At 39.2% G+C, this 18268-nt stretch overlaps 1 protein-coding gene across 1 annotated transcript in view; it reads right to left on the minus strand.

Moving 5' to 3' along the window:
- Window positions 1-633: 633 nt before the first annotated feature.
- YEATS4 (YEATS domain containing 4) overlaps window positions 634-18268 on the minus strand; it is a 142950-nt gene continuing 125315 nt past the window's right edge. Inside the window, exon 8 of the transcript XR_002477652.2 lies at window positions 634-4182. The gene's annotated coding sequence lies outside the window, so the exon portion shown is untranslated. The remainder of the gene's footprint in view (window positions 4183-18268) is intronic.

Here is an 18268-nt window from a genome sequence, read left to right on the forward strand (position 1 = left end):
TTTTGTACCAAAAAATAAATTCAATCTAAATTTTTAAATTGAGAAATGTCATGTAAAAAAAAATTCCCAACTTCTGGCATCTCTTGAAAATTTAAACACTCTGGTAGACATCTGGCATGCATCCACAAGGCATCAGTGACTTTAGCTCAGATGCAGCATCTCTCTTCAAATAGTGCAATGAGTTGGCCTTACCCACATGTGGCATCTTTATGGTAGACATAGTTTGGGACAACTGGTATATGGGATCATAGGGATGTTTTAAAGAAACAAGTATAGAATTTTGCCTTACAGATTTTACATGTGCTCATCACTATTCAATGTATTTTGAGATAATTTTAAATTGTTTTTCTGGGGTAGCAGTTGTGGGGTACCATGTTGTACCATTTCTTTTTTTGAGACAGAGTCTCATTCTGTTGCCCAGGCTGGAGTGCAGTGGCATGATCTCAGCTCACTGCAACCTTAACCTCCCAGGTTCAAGTGATTCTCCTGCCTCAGCCTCCTGAGTAACTGGGATTACAGGTGATCACCATGATGCCTGGCTAATTTTTATATTTTTAGTAGAGACCAGGTTTCACCATGTTGGACCGGGCTGATCTCGAACTCTTGACTGCAGGTGATCTGCCCACCTTGGCCTCACAAAGTGCTGAGATAACAGGTGTGAGCCACCATGCCTGGCCACATTGTACCATTTCTAAACAAGCAAGACAAGTGCAGACATCAAATTATAAATATCATTACCACCAACGTTTTAATGGAGTTGTAGCTAAGTTTATTTGCCAGCAGCCTTGGAAAGACAAAAGATGAATAATAGCAATTACTTAAATAGATTTGATGACAAACAACCCTATGGGGCATAATTCTTTTTTTTTTTTTTTTAATTAATTTTTCCCTGGATGGAGACACAGGCAAAGCTAGTTCAGGTAGCTAGCAAATGATGGGGTCAGGATTAGAATCCAGGCAGTCTGTCCCCAGAGACACACTCATAACCACTAAACTAATATTTATTGATCCTTTTCCATGTTTCATGGCCATGACTGCCTCCCAACTGAAAGAGACAACCAGATTTATAGAAGAATGCATAAATCTCTTCCAGGCCTTTTATAGGTCACTAAAATAAACCCACATAGATCCTTTTCCCCTTCCCACCCCAAGTCATATTGACATGTTTGTAATCTTCATTTTGAAGTGGACAGTCTGCCAGATGTCTAAAACTTCTTTTAATTTCCATATAATTCTTGCATGAAGTTTGTTTCTATTAAACGTTATCATGAAGAATTCTGTGCATGTGGTTTCACAAACAACGGAAGCAATTTGAAGCCATATAATATTGACATTGAAAACCAGTATCTCTAGTCAAATTGTGCTTGCGTGGAGAAATGAGAGATGTCAAGGTTGAATTTGAACAAAAATGTCACATTGACACAAATGCAGAGAAAGCTCAAAATAGAGAACCTAAAAGGGAATGATTATCAACCTTTGGCATATTTTACATTTAATTTTTAATTAAATATCATGAACAAGTATTGGAACTGACACTTTGCTTTAAAAGGTTTAAATTAATTAAATTTCTATCGTCCACATTGTATTATGTAGTATCAGGAATTTAAGAGGTTGCCTTCCACTCTTACTCCTTTTTTATCAAAACACTGCCCATCTTACCTTGCCTCAGCTTCTCTTTCCGCAAAATATGCATGATAAATGCATCTTTATATCTTAGAGATGTTGTGAGACATAGCTAATAAATGATTATAAAGCATAGCTCTTTGAAGTATAAAGCACTGCATAATTACTAAATACTATAATAATCATCCTCATAATAATAGTAATTTTCAACCAACACATCAACCAGACCCAGATGGCTTTAGTCACCTCCCAATTAGACAAAAGTATATATACCAACTATGAAATCAAGTAAATATCTTAAGCCACTGACTAGTTCTACTCCCTTCCTCTTTCCTATGCAGAATCTGAAGTCAGACTGCCAGTGACGCATCTGTCTCATCACTTGCTAGCTGTGTGACCAGCTCGTACAAGACAGTTAATCTCCAACATCTATTTCTTCACTATAAAAATTACAATAATAACAATCCTATGAGGTGTACCTCATAGGATTTTTGTGAGAGTTCAACAAATTAATACACGTAGAACTCTGAACTAGTGGCTGGTAGACTATAAGGGCTCAATAGACGTTAGCAGTGATGATGACTTGCAGCAACATCTGAAAAAAATAATAATAATGGGGCCAGGTGCAGTGGCTCATGCCAGTAATCACAGCACTTCAGGAGGCCAAAGTAGGTAGATCACAAGGTCAGGAGTTTGAGACCAGCATGGCCAACATAGTGAAAACTCGTCTGTACTAAAAGTACAAAAAGATTAGCCAGTGTGGTGGTGCGCGCCGTTAATCCCAGCTACTCAGGAGGCTGAGGCAGGAGAATTGCTTGAACCCAGGAGACAGAAGTTGTAGTGAGCTGAGATCACGCCACCATACTCCAGCTTGGGCAACAGAGTGAGACTCCGTCTCAAAACAAAAAACAAAAACTAAAAATAATAATGGGCAGCAGTCTGGCCATGTTATTTGATGGTAAGTCAATCCATTCAACTTGGAGGCTAATTGGCACTGCCTTCTAGGTTACCATCTTAAAATTCATCAAATATAAGTTACTGTTGAACTTTGATGTCAAAAGAAAAGATGAGACATTTCATTTTCCCAGGCTGGTTAGATTTTTTTTTTTTTTTGAGACAGGTTCTTGCTCCTTCACCCAGGCTGATGTGCAGTGGCATGATCGCTGCAGCCTTGATCATCCGAGCTCAAGTGATCTTCCCATCTCAGCCTCCTGAGTAGCTGGCACTACAGGTATGCACCACCATGCTCAGCTAATTTTGTATTTTTTGTAGAGATAGGGTTTTGCCATGTTTCCCAGGCTGGTCCTAGGCTCAACTGATTTGCCTTGCTTGGCCTCCCAAAGTGCTGGGACTACAGGTGTGAGCCACCGTACCCAGCTATTTTTACTCCTTATAATCATTGTGCATGTAATAAATGACTACATTTTGATTATAGATAATTAGGAAAAAAATTAAGGAAAATTTAAAAGTACCTCTTCATCACTAACACTCCCCATTCCCCAGCCCATTCTTCTCTGCAGATGTAACCACTATAAATGATTTGGTGTGTTGCTTTCCAGGTCTTTACGTGTGCATTTATATTCATATAAAGAAAACCCAGTGGTAACGTGAAACTATGTGGTTAAGGCACCCCAAAGATGGAGTTTCACAATGTTGCCTGGGCTGATCTCGAACTGCTGGGCTCAAACAATCCTCCTGCTTCAGCCTCCCTAGCAGCAGGAATAACGGAATAACAGGCATGTATGTGTCTGGCCCCACCAAAAACCTTTTTTTAAAGAATTTTGAGATTTTCAATCATTTTTAAGTAATTTACAAAACAGAAGAAGAAAAATATGGTTAAAATTTCAATGTAGAATAAAAAAAAATTACCAAAGTGAAATTCTTAGAGAATCTTTTGATAATAAAGATCTTATACATGTGTCAAAAAAAGAAGGAAATTTGTGTTTTTACAAATGCATAGAAATAAAAAAAATTGGAGCTTGTTGGGACTTCCTTATACTAACTTAATTTTAACATGGTTTTAATCTTAAACAGTAAAATACTATTTACTATGCACCATAAGCTCTTTAGTGCTTATGATCTTTCTTAAGATCTTAATCCGAGCTTGCTTTATCCATATATATGCACCAATATTTTTGAATACATACATGTAATCATATTGTTTGCAAATGGCTTTGAGTGAGCAATTTTATACATCGTGATATTTACTTAATGGCAATCTAAATAAGGAACTTATACCATATCTACCATTTTACTCCCCTAAAAACTATTCCTGTCTAAGGGTCCTGTTAGAGCAACTTGAGTTTCAAAAGCTTCCATTTTTGCTAAGGCAAATTTCATTTTCCATCACATTTCCAAGCCCATGTAATACAATCCTTTTTTAATCTCTACAGAGTGTATGATGGAGAGAAATCCTACCGACCAGGAGCTTTCTAAATGGTGACTATGGAGAGATGCCAAGGAAATTGAATGGTGCCAAATGCGAAATCCTCAAGTTGCTCTCTAAACCAACAGAAATTCACTGGGAGCTGGATTTCACGGAGGCAGGAAGTATTTCACCTACAAAGATAGAGCACATGTGGAGATTATATTTGGGACCAGGGAATAAAGAAGAAAAGTAAATCTACATTATATTTCAGGAGACTGTAAAAAGAGAATGTTCCCTGAAGTAAAAATAACCAATGACCTTTGGGGCAGGAAAAATATTTAAGCAATAGTTTATAATTACGTTTATTTAAATTTTTCCCTTATAGGAAATTAACTGCTGCAAATCTGTTATTCCTTTAGCAAGTTCAATGCACACAGAACCCACAGAGTGAGAGAAAGAGAGAGATCCAGAACTATTTCAAATTTCAAAAACTATATTTATTTGAAATAACCCTGAATCTAAACTACTACAAATGCTTGTTGCATACTCACTGTGCATAGGAGGTCAGGGGAATGTCAAGAACTCCAAGTTACAGAACAAGTCCTCTAAGTGCATAAAAGTGCTAGTTAGGGAAATACATTATGGGCTTATAGAAAAAGAAGCATAATGGCCGTGCGCAGTGGCTCACACCTGTAATCCCAGCACTTTGGGAGGCTGAGGCAGGCGGATCATGAGGTCAGGTGTTTGAGACCAGCCTGACCAACAGGGTGAAACCCCGTCTCTGCTAAAAATACAAAAATTAGCCGGGCGTGGTGGCATGTGCCTGTAATCCCAGCTAATCAGGAGGCTAAGGCAGGAGAATAGCTTGAACCTGGGAGGCGAAGGTTTCAGTGAGCCAAGATAGCGCCACTGCACTCCAGCCTGGGTGACAGAGCAAGACTCCATCTCAAAAAAAAAAAAAAGGAACCATAATAACGCTAAGGATCCTGTGGTAAATGCTGAATGAATAACAGAGCCATTCATTTTTGGAGACCTCTTCCCTCATTCATGGTCTTAGGACTAGGTAAGAGATAGAATTTAAATCATGTCTTAAAGGATTTGTGGAAATTATAGGAAAAGAATGGACATGAAAAGGATCCCAGCATTCATAAAAGTACAGACGCAGCAAAGTACCAAGCACATCTAGGAGACCTTGAGCAGATCTTTTTTAACTGCAACAAAGGGTTTGTGCCAAGTAGGAGAAAACTTTAAGTAGGGTGGGCCTCCACTCTGAAGGGCCTTGACTACTAAATTAAGATAATTGGGCATTAACTTTTTAGGTAATAAAGAATCAGAACTGGTTTCTTGTGAAGCAACATGATTAAAGTATGCTTTCTAAAAATCTTTATTTTTTATGAAGAAATTTGCAAAACGCAGAAAACCATTAAAACAAGAATAAAAATTGGCATGCACCTATGATCCCAGCTGCTTAGAGGCTGAGGCAGGAGAATCCCTTGAACCTAGAATGCAGAGGTTACAGTGAGCCGAGATTGCACCACTGCACTCCAGCCTGGGTGACAGAGCGATACTCTGTCTCAATCAATCAATCAATCAACGTAAAATAAAAAATAAAAATAAAAATTATCTGGAAACCCATCATCCATAAATATGTTGAACTTCGATGGATAAATGTATAGCATTTTATTTCTGGTCATATATTTTTGTGTGTGCATGTTTGTGTATGTGGAGACTGGGATTATGTTTTATTTATTCAACATTATGGTTCTTCAACATGATTTTTTAATGAATTGCAATGTATTTCATTATATAAATGCAATGTACTATACTTGTCCAATTTTTCCATTTTTCATCCAGGCATAAATAAGATTAATCCAAGGTTAACCTAAGCAGTATTTACAATGGATTGAAATGAGGATAAACGGAGAGCAGAAAGACCAGTTAAGAAGCTACTGGTAGAGAACTGCTTGAATAAAGGGCATGTTCACATACTGGAATAGTTGATAACTATTACATTACATTACAACTATTATTTCAAAGAATGATGCTGCTCTCAGTGTACTATTCGGAAGTGATCTCCAAGGTAGATTTTCTGGGTTTCTCTTCTTTTTCCTAGTCTCTTAAATTTGTAGTGCTCCAGAACTCAGTCCTTTCTCTTCTTGTTCATCTACATTTCCTCCCTTGGTAATCTCATCCAGTCCCAAGGATTTAAATACTGTCTATATGTTAACCACTTGATGGCCTGCAGAAAGAAAAAGTATTCTATATACAGAGATGGATACACATGTCCTGAAAAAGCATTCAAAACTGTAAGTTGGAAATGCCTGCTCAATGAATGCTATACAACAGGACAAATTACAAATATAAAACACTAGTGTACTGCCCTTGGAGGGGTGCTTGTAAGTGAGGGGTCTTGAAGCTGAGTATATGCTACAGCTCAAATCAAGGCCTAGAGACAGGAGCAGAATGATGTGTGAAGGAATTGGGAAGGGTGCACCACCATTACAAAGTCAGGCGATGGGATGTGGAGGGAAAAAAATCACCTTGGGAAATTTGGTCTTTGACTTCTCATTCAGATGTTTGTAGACTAATAACTGAAAGCATTGTTTGATTTAGGTTTCTAATAAATGGCACATAAGCCATTGTGACAAGGGGTGGAGGGAGAAAGACTCTTGATCAGTGAACAAAACAATGCTCCTGACACACAAAGCAAATATAGATGATTCTTCATTTTCAATACTTTCTCCATGTCAAAGTTTTTTTCATTGTTTCTATTATGAGCTCTGCTTTTCATCAAATAACCCCTTCAACTAAAATTTTCAAAGAATTCTTTCTTTCCATTTTGAAAAGGCCTACCTATTTTATACAATTGCACTTTGCCTTCCTTTTTGTGTAATTAGGTACAAACATGTAAAAATATTTATATGTCTCTCTAATCTATAGAAAACCATTTTGGGGGTCTTAAAAACAGACTCTTTACAGATGGAGAGAATGAGAGAAATGTCCTCCATGTGCTGGCTAAAAACTGCAATGTCTGCCCAGCACTGTGCCTCCTCTCATAACAGGGGATGCTCTGCTGAATGAGCCCTTGTATGTCAAAATTCAAAAAGTTCTTGTTTGCTCCAGTTGAACAAAGCTCTCACAGACAGTGGGATCTGCAGGGTAGCCACCAAGTGTGTTAAACCAATGCTCCCTCCACCACACTGCTGAATAGTTTATCGTAATGGCAGTTCTCACCTTCATGTATAGAGGCCGGTGTTCGTGTTGCCGTCCTGCACAGAGCTCCCACTGACTTCAAAGGAAATGACATAGAACAGAACCCCGTGGTGTAAGGAGAAACAAGCAGCATCTGATCAGAATCAGGCCATTTTTTTTTCATTCCCTCTGTATAAATGGCTAAATTTATATACGGAATATCTAAAGGCCACCTTTCACTTCAGCAGTTTATGAATTGTCAGATATACATACACTTATTGGGAAGTTCAACACTGGACTGCTTTTTATGTAGGAGGGAAAAGGAGGGGAGTGTGTGTTAGAAAAATCCACCTCAATCCCACGTATTTCTTGGTCTGTAAGACCCCCAAGAGACCAAAGTGATTTGGGGCTAGGTTAGTGGTTCTGTTTTACTTAAAGCTGGCCTTCAGGCACATGCTAAAGAAGAAGAAGGAGGAGGAGAAAAAGAGGAGTGGAAAAGGAAGATAAAAAAGAAAGTGTAAGTGTATGTTCATTAAGTCTCCGGATAGGGGAAGTCATTCTAAGCTGAAAAGCAAGGAGAGGGGTCTCTAGAATAAAGATTAGTAGGTTTAAATACAAAAAATTGGACACTTCTTCATATTAAAAATCAAAAGGAGATAGGTTAAAATGGCAAATAAAAAGCTGTGTCAGTTGTGACAGGTAAAAGATTAATATTCCTAATATATTTGAATTATCCACAAATTGGCTAAAAATGTAATAAAATAAATTCTAGATGGATACAGTGTTAAAATTTAAATTTCCTAAAAATGCTTAGCTAAAGTAATACATAGGTGAATATCTGACCTCTGGATAGGAAAGAATGTTTGAAGCTTAAAATAGTATAAGAAATCACAAAGAAAAAGACCAACATATTTGATCATATGAAAAATCAAAATTCTCAGGAGGCTGAGGCAGGAGAATTGCCTGAACCCAGGAGGCAGAGGTTGCGGTGAGCCAAGATCGCGCCATTGCACTCCAGCCTGGGTAACGAGAGCGAAACTCTGTCTAAAAAAAAAAAAAAAAGAAAAATCAAAATTCTGTAAATTTAAAAAATGAAGAAAAATTAAAACAGTCAACTTGGAAAATATTTGCAACAAACAATTATCCTGAATTTATAAAGAACTCAAGGCCGGGCTTAGTGGCTCATGCCTGTAATCTCAGCACGTGGGGAGGCCGAGGCAGGCAGATTGCTTGAGCTCAGGAGTTTGAAACCAGCCCAAGCAACATGGTGAAACCCCGTGTCTAAAAAAAAAAAATTTAAAAATTAGCCAGATGTGGAGATGCATGCCTGTAGGCTCAGCTACTTGTGAGGCTAAGGAGGGAGGATCACTTGAGCTCTGGAGGTGGAGGCTGCAGTGAGCCAAGATCACACCACTGCACTCCAGCCCAGGAGTCAGAGCAAAACCCTGTCTCAAAATAATAATAATAATAATAATAATAATAATAAAAAATACAATAATAATAATAAAAAAGAACTCAAGAAAGTTGATTTTTAAAAAAAAAGTAATGAAACATTTCCGTAGAAAAAAACAAAGGATTCAGACAATTCATGGAAACATACATTAAAATATGTAACAAGTAATAAATAACACTTGATATGTTAATATTAATAATAAACACTTGAAAATGTTCAATATTACTAATAACCAACGAGTAATGAAATGCAAACTATTTTTTTCACTTCAAATTGGCAAATATGAAAAAAATGAAACTATATATTGTAGCCTTTTGAAATACAAGCAATGAACAGAAAATATAGTGAAAAAGATATGCTTATTCAAAATAGCAAAAAAATAAATAAAATGCCAAAGACTATACTTAATGTGCAGAACCTAAATAAGGAAAGTGAACTTTCCTCCCTTTCTCTCCAGAAGGCAGCCTCCTGGGGGCCAGGCCTGGGAAGGAAGAGTGTTCTAGCAAGAGAGTACCCTAAAGGTGTCAGGAAATTGGCAACATGCAGGGAGATTAAGCAAATTAGTAGAATATTAATGATAATGACAGTCCAGTTGCTCAATCTCAGAGGAAAGAGGTATAAACATGGAAGGGGAAAGCTACAGTAAGCCCTGTGGCAATGGATTAGAATTGAACCTATCAGTGTGAACTTATGGTTTTCAATATATAAAAATAGATATAAAAAATAAACATAGGGCCGGATGTGGTGGCTCATGCCTGTAATCCCAGCACTTTGGGAGGTCCAGCCCACCAGATCACTTGAGGTTAGGAGTTCAAGACCAGCCTGGCCAACATGGTGAAACCCTGTCTCTACTAAAAATACAAAAATTATCAGAGTATAGTGGTGCGCTCCCGTAATCCCAGCTACTGGGGAGGTTGAGGCAGGAGAATCACTTGAACCTGAGAGGCAGAGGTTGCAGTGAGCCGAGATCATGCCATTGTACTACAACCTGAGCCAAGAAGTGAGACTCCATCTCAAAAATAAATAAATAATTAAATATAGATGTAAATGCATGTATGCATATATATAATATATATAAATGCATATGTGTAAATACCTATATATGTATATGCATATATGTATTTCCCTAGCTCAGTTAGTGAGGCAGCCTAGGAGAAGCAATGCCATAGTAACAATGAGCACTCCTACTGTCTCGAACTTGGTTTCTTAATATTGTTAAGGTCTTCTCCACATTTACTCTGTACTTTAGGGATCTTACCCACTTTTGAACGCTTCATGCCGATGACATCTACATGTATGTGTCAAGACTAGACCTTTTGTTTAAGCCCCAGATTACTATATTGAAACTGCTTATCTGACATCTCTACTTTGTTGTGTCACGAACATTTCAAACTTAGCACAGTCAAAATAGAATGTCTGATATCCCTGTGCCCTCCCAAGTTATTTCCCCCATTATTTGTATCTTATAAATGGTAGCATTATTCATTCAGTTACTGAAGTCAGCAGTCTGGGAGTTAAAATCCTTTTCCTTTCCCTTATCCTTCATTGTCAGTTCATCAGCCAGTCCAAATGGGATTCTACCTCCCAAATGCATCTTGAATTCATTTGCTTTTCCCCATCTTCACTTGGGACTGTGCCAGTTTACATTACTGTTCTTCCTCTCCTGGTTTACTCTGATGGCTTTCTGACTGGTCTCTCCACTTTTATGGAAACTTCCTTACATTCCATTATCAACATAACCAGAGTAAATTCCTAAAATGTAATTGGAACATGTCATTCTCCTCTTTAAAACCATTCTATGTTTTTCCAACCTTTTAGAACAAATCCAAGTGCCTGGCTATGGCTAAAAAGACCCCCGTGTGATCGGAACACCTGCCTGAAGTCGCCAACTTCGCACGATGTACTTTATCTCCTCAGTCACAGCCCTGCAGTCAAAGTGCACTCTGTAGGCTGGGCTTGGTGGCTCATGCCTGTAATCCCAGCACTTTGGGAGGTCGAGGTGGGTGGATCACTTGAGGCCAGGACTTTGAGACCAGCCTGGCCAACATGGTGAAACCCCATCTCTACTAAAAAAAATAGCCAGGTATGATGGTGCATACCTGGTCCCAGCTACTCAGGAGGCAGGAGACTCACTTGAACCTGGCAGGCAGAGTTTGCAGTAAGCTGAGATCACCACTGCACTCCAGCCTGGGTGACAGAGTGAGACTCTGTCTCAAAAAAAATGTCCTCTGCAATCGATGCTCCTAGAACACACCAACCTCTTTCCTCTTTCAGGATTTTAGCACTTGCTCTTATTTCTGTTTGTAATGCTCTTCTTTCAGCTTTTCACATGGTTGGTCCCTTCTCATTCTTTAATTTTTAACTTCAATGTCAATTTCTGCTGGGTGCAGTGGCTCACGCCTGTAATCCCAGCTCTTTGGGAGGCCAGGGAGGGTAGATCACCTGAGGCCAGGAGTTTGAGACCAGCCTGACCAACATGGTGAATCCCCATCTCTACTAAAAATACAAAATTAGCTGGGTGTGGTGGCATATGCCTGTAATCGAAGCTACTTGAGAGGCTGAGGTAGGAGAATCACTTGAACCTAGGGGGTGGAGGTTACAGTGAGCCAAGATTGCATCATTGTACTCCAGCCTGGGCAACAAGAGTGAAACTCCGTCTCAAAACAACAACAACAAAAACAAAAACAATGGCCCCCCCAAAATAATGTCAATTTCTCAAGGCAGAATTTCCTGGTCATCTTATCTAAGTAGGACCCTCTATTATTCCCTGTCACAGCCAACTGTTTATTGTCTTCCCGATATAAGCTGTAATTGTTTTATTTATTTGTTTGGTTAATTGTCTTTGTCTTTCACTGGAATATAAGTTGTGTGAGGGAGATGATCTTGTCTTTCTTGTTTTCTTTCTTATGTATTCCCATTGTTTAGCTTGGTGTCTGGTGTATACTGTATAGCTGATAAATTTTTACTGAATTCACATATCCATCTGACAAGGGATTAATAACCAGAATATGTAAGGAGCTCAAACAATTCAGTAGCAAAACTCCAAATAATCTAATTTTTAAATAGGCAAAAGATCTAAATAGACATTTCTTAAAAGAAACACTATTCACCATAGCCAAAATATAAAATCAACCTAAGTGCTCATAAATGGATGAATGGATAAAGAAAATGTGGTGAATATAAAAGATGGAATTCAGCAATACAAATTAAACCCTGTCATTTGCAGCAACATAGGTGGAACTGGAGGTCATTATGATAAGTGAAATAAGCCAAGCCCAGAAAGACAAATATCACATGTTCTCACTCATATGTGGGAACTTAAAAAGTGAATTTTATGAAGATAGAGAGTAGACTGGTAGTTTCCAGAAGCCAGGAAAAGTAGAGGGGAAGACAAGGATGAAGAGAGGTTGATTAATGGGTACAAGTATACAGTTTAACAGAACAAATAAGACCTAGAGTTTGATAGATCAGTAGGGTGAGTATAGTTTACAGCAATCTATTGTATATTTCAAAATAGCTAGAAGGTAATAGTTTGAAATGTTTCAAACATAAAGAAAAGACAAATATATAAGGTGATGGCTATCCCAGTTATACTGGTTTGAACTTTCCAAATTATATGAATGTATTCCTTTATCGCAGGTACTCCCAAAATATGTACATGTATGAGGTATCAATAAAAAATAAAAATAATAAAAATTAACAGAAATCTATTATGTGTGAGGTGCTAAGGACTCAGAAATGAAACAAAATTTTATCTCACATGGCTTATAATCTAGGAGAGAAGTAAGTAGGAAAGCAAATAAGAAATGGCTATTCTGGGCCGGGCGCGGTGGCTCACGCCTGTAATCCCAGCACTTTGGGAGGCCGAGGCGGGTGGATCACGAGGTCAAGAGATCGAGACCATCCTGGTCAACATGGTGAAACCCCGTCTCTACTAAAAATACAAAAAATTAGCTGGGCATGGTGGTGCGTGCCTGTAATCCCAGCTACTCAGGAGGCTGAGGCAGGAGAATTGCCTGAACCCAGGAGGCGGAGGTTGCGGTGAGCCAAGATCGTGCCATTGCACTCCAGCCTGGGTAACAAGAGCGAAACTCCGTCTCAAAAAAAAAAAAAAGAAAGAAAAGAAATGGCTATTCTGCATAATTAGTGCTATGGTGGGGGAAGTATGGGAGAGTATAGCACCATCTAGAAGAAGTCCCTATTCTGGGGCTCAAGGAAGATCACAAAAGGTTGTTTTTGGAGGATGTAACACTTTAGTGAAACCTACAGGATGGATCAGTTTGTCATCCAAAATACAGTGGGTGAGGACAGAAGCAAAGGACACGTATCTGGAAAGGAAGGAGTGCATGACATGATCAACAGGCCACTGGAAGGCTGTATGCAGGGAGTAGCATGACCAGTTTTGTGTTACACAAGGTGATTCTGGCTGTACTATATATAAGGATTGAGACCAAGAGTTAGGAGGTCATGGCAGCAACCTAGGTGAAAGCTGGCAGAATAACAGTGACCTCGACTGGGGTAGTAACAATGGGACTATAAATAAGAAGACAGATATGAGGGCCATTTAAAAAGTGGCAGTCACCGGGCGCGGTGGCTCACGCCTGTAATCCCAACACTTTGGGAGGCTGAGGTGGGTGGATCACGAGGTCAAGAGATCGAGACCATCCTGGTCAACAAGGTGAAACCCCGTCTCTACTAAAAATACAAAAATTAGCTGGGCATGGTGGTGCGCGCCTGTAATCCCAGCTACTCGGGAGGCTGAGGCAGGAGAATTGCTTGAACTCAGGAGGCGGGTTGCCGTGAGCCGAGGTTGCGGTGAGCCGAGATCGCGCCATTGCACTCCAGTCTGGGTAACAATAGCGAAACTCCGCCTCAAAAAAAAAAAAAAAAAAAAAGTGGCAGTCACAAAAATTAGCAATTCAATAAATACTTTGATAAATGATGTGGGGACAAGTGGTTAAATATTTGGAGGAAAACAGTTAGATCCTTATATAAAAATTACAACAAAATTAACTCCAGGTTAGTAAAAGGTTTGAATGGTTAAGAATAAAATTATAAAACTATCAGAAGACTTCTGAAATATCCCATCTCTTCCAAATCCACTTACAATAGGCAGTTAAAAAACAAAGCTGATTCCACTTCTCTTGCTGAGGCTATAGCATTATACAGAGCTGTGGACTGGAAGAGGAAGGACAAAGACACAGTAAGAACTGAATAGGCTGGCCACAGTGGCTCACGCCTGTAATCTTAGCACTTTGGGAAGCCAAAGTGGGCGGATCATTTGAGGTCAGGAATTCGAGACCAGCCTGGCCAGCATGGTGAAACCCTGTCTCTACTAAAAATCCAAAAAAAAATTAGCTGGGTGGGGTAGTGCATGCCTGTAATTCCAGCTACTCAGGAGGCTGAGGCAGGAGAATCGCTTGAACCCAGGAAGTGGAGCTTGCAGTGAGCCGTGATTGTACCACTGCATCCAGCCTGGGTAACAGAGCAAGACACTGTCTCAAAAAATAAAACAAAAACAAACAAAAAAAACTAAACCAAACCTTAAATATGAAAAGCAAACCTATAACACTTTTAAAACAAGAGAATATATTTATGACCTTAGAGTAAGGAAGGATTAATTGTCAAACTTAAACATAAAACCCTTTATTTGACAGGTGACACCATAAATAAGTAATAAGGCAATCCACAAACTTATCTTTGCAATGAAAGAAGATACTTTCAAAGCATTTTGCCACACTGGACCTGGACAAGGTGTAGGTGTGCTCCTTGCATTGGTGGTTCTAAATCTTTCTCCCTCTTTCCTTCCTGAAACCTGTTTTGATTGACATGTAATTGGACTATACCACTCCCTTCTGCTCCATGTTATATACACTCATTCTTGCATCCAGAGACACTTATCTTTCCTTGAAGATTTTATCTGGTGGTTCACTTTTACTCCAATATTATTCTTTTCATAATTCTTGGTGATTTTAAAATTGACTTCTAAGTTCTTTGGCCTCCTTTTCTCCATGATATTGTCTTCCATTCTTGGCAACTCACTAACATGGTTATCCCTTTAGATCTGCATTGTCCAATATGGTAATCATGTTTTTCATGTTGCTTTTAAATCTTAAATATATTAAATTTAAATATTATTTCTTCCACTGAAGTTCTACTGGATAGTGCTGCTTTAGATCTTATCATTACCAATAAATAACTGCAACTTCTCCATAATGTCATTCTTAAGCATCACATTTTCTGAACTTTCTTTTTTTCTTTTTCTTTTTTGAGGGACAGGGTCTCCCTCTGTTGCTCAGGCTAGAGTGCTATGATCACACAGTTCACTGCAGCCTCAAACTCCTGGGCTATAGCGATCATCCGGCCTCAGCTTCCTAAATAGCCAGGACTACCGGTGCATGCCACTACACTCGCCTAAGTTTTAAAATTTTTATTTTTTTTAGACGGAATCTCACTCTGTCGCCTAGGCTGGAGTGCAGTGCTGCGATTTTGGCTCACTGCAACTGCCACCTCCTGGGTTCAGGCAGTTCTCCTAACTTAGCCTCCCCAGTAGCTGGGATTACAGGTGCCCACCAAGACACTGCGCTAATTTTTTGTATTTTCAGTAGAGGTGGGATTTCACCATGATGGTCAGGCTGGTTGTGAACTCCTGACCTCAAGTGGTCCGTCCGCATCAGTCTCCCAAAGTGCTGGGATTACAGGTGTGGGTCACCGTGCCTGGTCTTATTTTTTATTTTTTAGAGACAGGGGGCTTGTTATTTTTTCCAGTCTGGTCTTGAACTTCTGGCTTCAAGTGATCCTACCATCTCAGCCTCCCAAGTGACTGGAATTACAGGCAAGATCTTCTGTTTTTAAAGCTTATTCTCTGACTCTAACCATTTTCAAATATATTTGCACCTATATTAATTCCTCAATCATTTATTGTCTCTAATCTATGTCATGTGCCAATTTTCATTATTATTCAACCTAAATTCTGCAATCAATCATTATAACCTTGCGTACATCCTAAATTCCCTTGTCTTGTCCTTCTTACTTTTAATTAATTGATTTATTTTTAACTTTCCAAATCCTGGTTAAATCTAAACTTCTGCCTGCTTGTTACCAGGATAAATCCAGTTCTCTATTTAAATCTGCACTGCACCTCTGCAGCTAAATGTGGTTGGAGGGAAAAACACATAACCATCACTAACCTTACTTGAGTGCCTAATGACTACCTACCAGTCATTATTGTTCCTTAGTCCAGACTCTCATTCTTCTAGACTATTCAGACTTTCTCCTAACTTTCAAGCCTCTGAAAACTTCTCCCCACCCTCACTCTCAACTAATGAGTTGTATCTTATTTTTATTGAAAAATAATGGCAATCAGACATATGTTCTCACTGTCACATCTCCTCACCTATCTGCACTTGTGTTCACATGCTCTGCCTTCTCACATGTTACTGTGAATGGACTGTCTATGCTCCTAATGAAGTCTAGTCCTCTATTCTGTGCTAGATCTCACTCCCTCTAGTCGATTTAGGAACCCCACTACAGCAATTGTCTCCTTTATCTCTTGTGTCATCAAGTTTTTTCTCTCTATTGGACCTTTTTCATCAGCATGAAACCATGGTTTTATTCCTACTGTAAAACAAAACAAAACAAAGAAGCAAACAAAAACACTACTGTTCACCTTACTTTTCCCTTCAGTTACTCCATTTCCTACCTTCTCCTTTTAGCAAAATTCCTTTAAAGAGTAGCCTGCCCATACCCGTTATTTCTAACTTCTCTCCTCTCATTCTCTCTTGAATTCACATTGATCAGGTTTTTTTTCCCCCATGTGTTTGTCCATTTTGTTCTACTATAACAGAATACCTCAGACTGGGTAATTTATAATGAGCAGAGATTTATTGGCTCATACTTCTGGAGGATGGGAAGTCCAAGATTGAAAAGTGCATCTTGCCAGGGCCTTCTTGCTGCATCATCCCATGGTGGACAGCATCCCATGGCGGAAGGGCAGAGAGTGTAAGAGAAGCAAAACAGGGCTTAACTCATCCTTTTATAAGGATTCCACTCTAATGATAACAACTCTATTTCTGAGGTAATGACATTAATCCATTTGTGAGGGTAGAGTCCTCATGACCTAATCATCTCTTAAATGTCCCACCTTTTAATACTGTCACAATAGCAATTAAATTTCAACTTGTGTAAGAGGGGACAAATATTCAAACTGTAGTACTAACTCTGTTATCACTATCACCCAGTATTTCCACATTGCTAAATGTCATGGTCAATGTCAGCCTCCATCTTGCTTGACCTATTAGCAGCATAGGACACAGCTGATCCCTCCTTCCTTCTTGAGACTTCAGACACTTAAGACACTTTCTTTTCTTTTTCTTTCTTTCTTTTTTTGGAGATCGAGTCTTGCTCTGTCGCCCAGGCTGGAGTGCAATGGCATGATCTCAGCTCACTGCAACCTCTGCCTCCCAGGTTCAAGCAATTCTCCTGCCTCAGCCTCCCAAGTAGCTGGGATTACAGGTGCCCACCACCACACCAGGCTAATTTTTTTGTACTTTTAGTAGAGACAGGGTTTCTCCATGTTGGTGGGGCTGGTCTTGAACTCCTGACCTTGTGATCCGCCTGCCTCGGACTCCCAAAGTGCTGGGAATTACAGGCTTGAGCCACCGCACCCGGCTGAGACACTTTCTTTTCTTGACTTCCAATGTTTCTCTCTACCTTACTATCTCTTCCTTCTCAGTCTCCTTTGTTGGTTTCTCCTTATCTCCCTGACCTCTGAATATTGAAATATCTCAGTCTTTGGATTTCTTCTCTTTACTATCTACACTCATTTTGTGGTAGATTAAATTATAATCTACCACAAAATGCTCTCTCCCTTCTATGAGTATTATACATCTGCACCCTTTGGATTTGTCTTAAAATTCCTGTGCTGAGCAGAGTATACATTTTTTGCCACATTGCAGGACTGAACTATGTGACTTTTTTTTGGCTGGTGGAATGGAATAGAATGGAAATACGTGGTGTGCGCCATATGCAAGGAGAGATTTAAATTGGATTGAATTGTTTAGTTTGGCCTCTCTTGCTTCTGCCTTTTGCCATGAGTATAGCACAGACAGGGGCTGTTCTTTTAGCCTAGGCCCAAGATTAGAAGACACTTGAATCAGACCTATTGCTGGCCCACAACTTAGAGCAGAGCTGTAATCAGTCTGTAGCCCATATGCAGCAAGAGCAAGAAATGAATGTTTGTTGCTGTAATCCACTGAGATTTGGTGCTTGTTAGTTACCGCAACAATGTTAACTAATAAAATTTTCTTTAAACTCTCCTGAGCTCCATGCTCATATATCCAGTTGCCAACTTGGCATCTTCATTTAGATGTATCAAAGGCATCTCAAACTCAGTGGGTTCAAAATGAGCTCCTGATATTTCCCACAAAATCTGGTCTTCTTGAAGTCTTGTCATTATCACTAATGGAAACTCCAACAACAACCAAAAAAAGGTCACCCTGATTTCTCTCCTTTGCTTACATTCCATGCTCAATTTACTAACCAACAAATCTTGTTGGTTCTATTTTCAAAATAAATCCAAAGTCTGGAAACTTCTCACCACCTTTACTAGTACCACCTTGGCCCAAGCCATA

This window comes from Aotus nancymaae, unplaced genomic scaffold (genome assembly GCF_030222135.1).
Source record: "Aotus nancymaae isolate 86718 unplaced genomic scaffold, 86718_ANA_hifiasm-v0.15.2.pri h1tg000016l, whole genome shotgun sequence".
Taxonomy (NCBI): Eukaryota; Metazoa; Chordata; class Mammalia; order Primates; family Aotidae; genus Aotus; species Aotus nancymaae.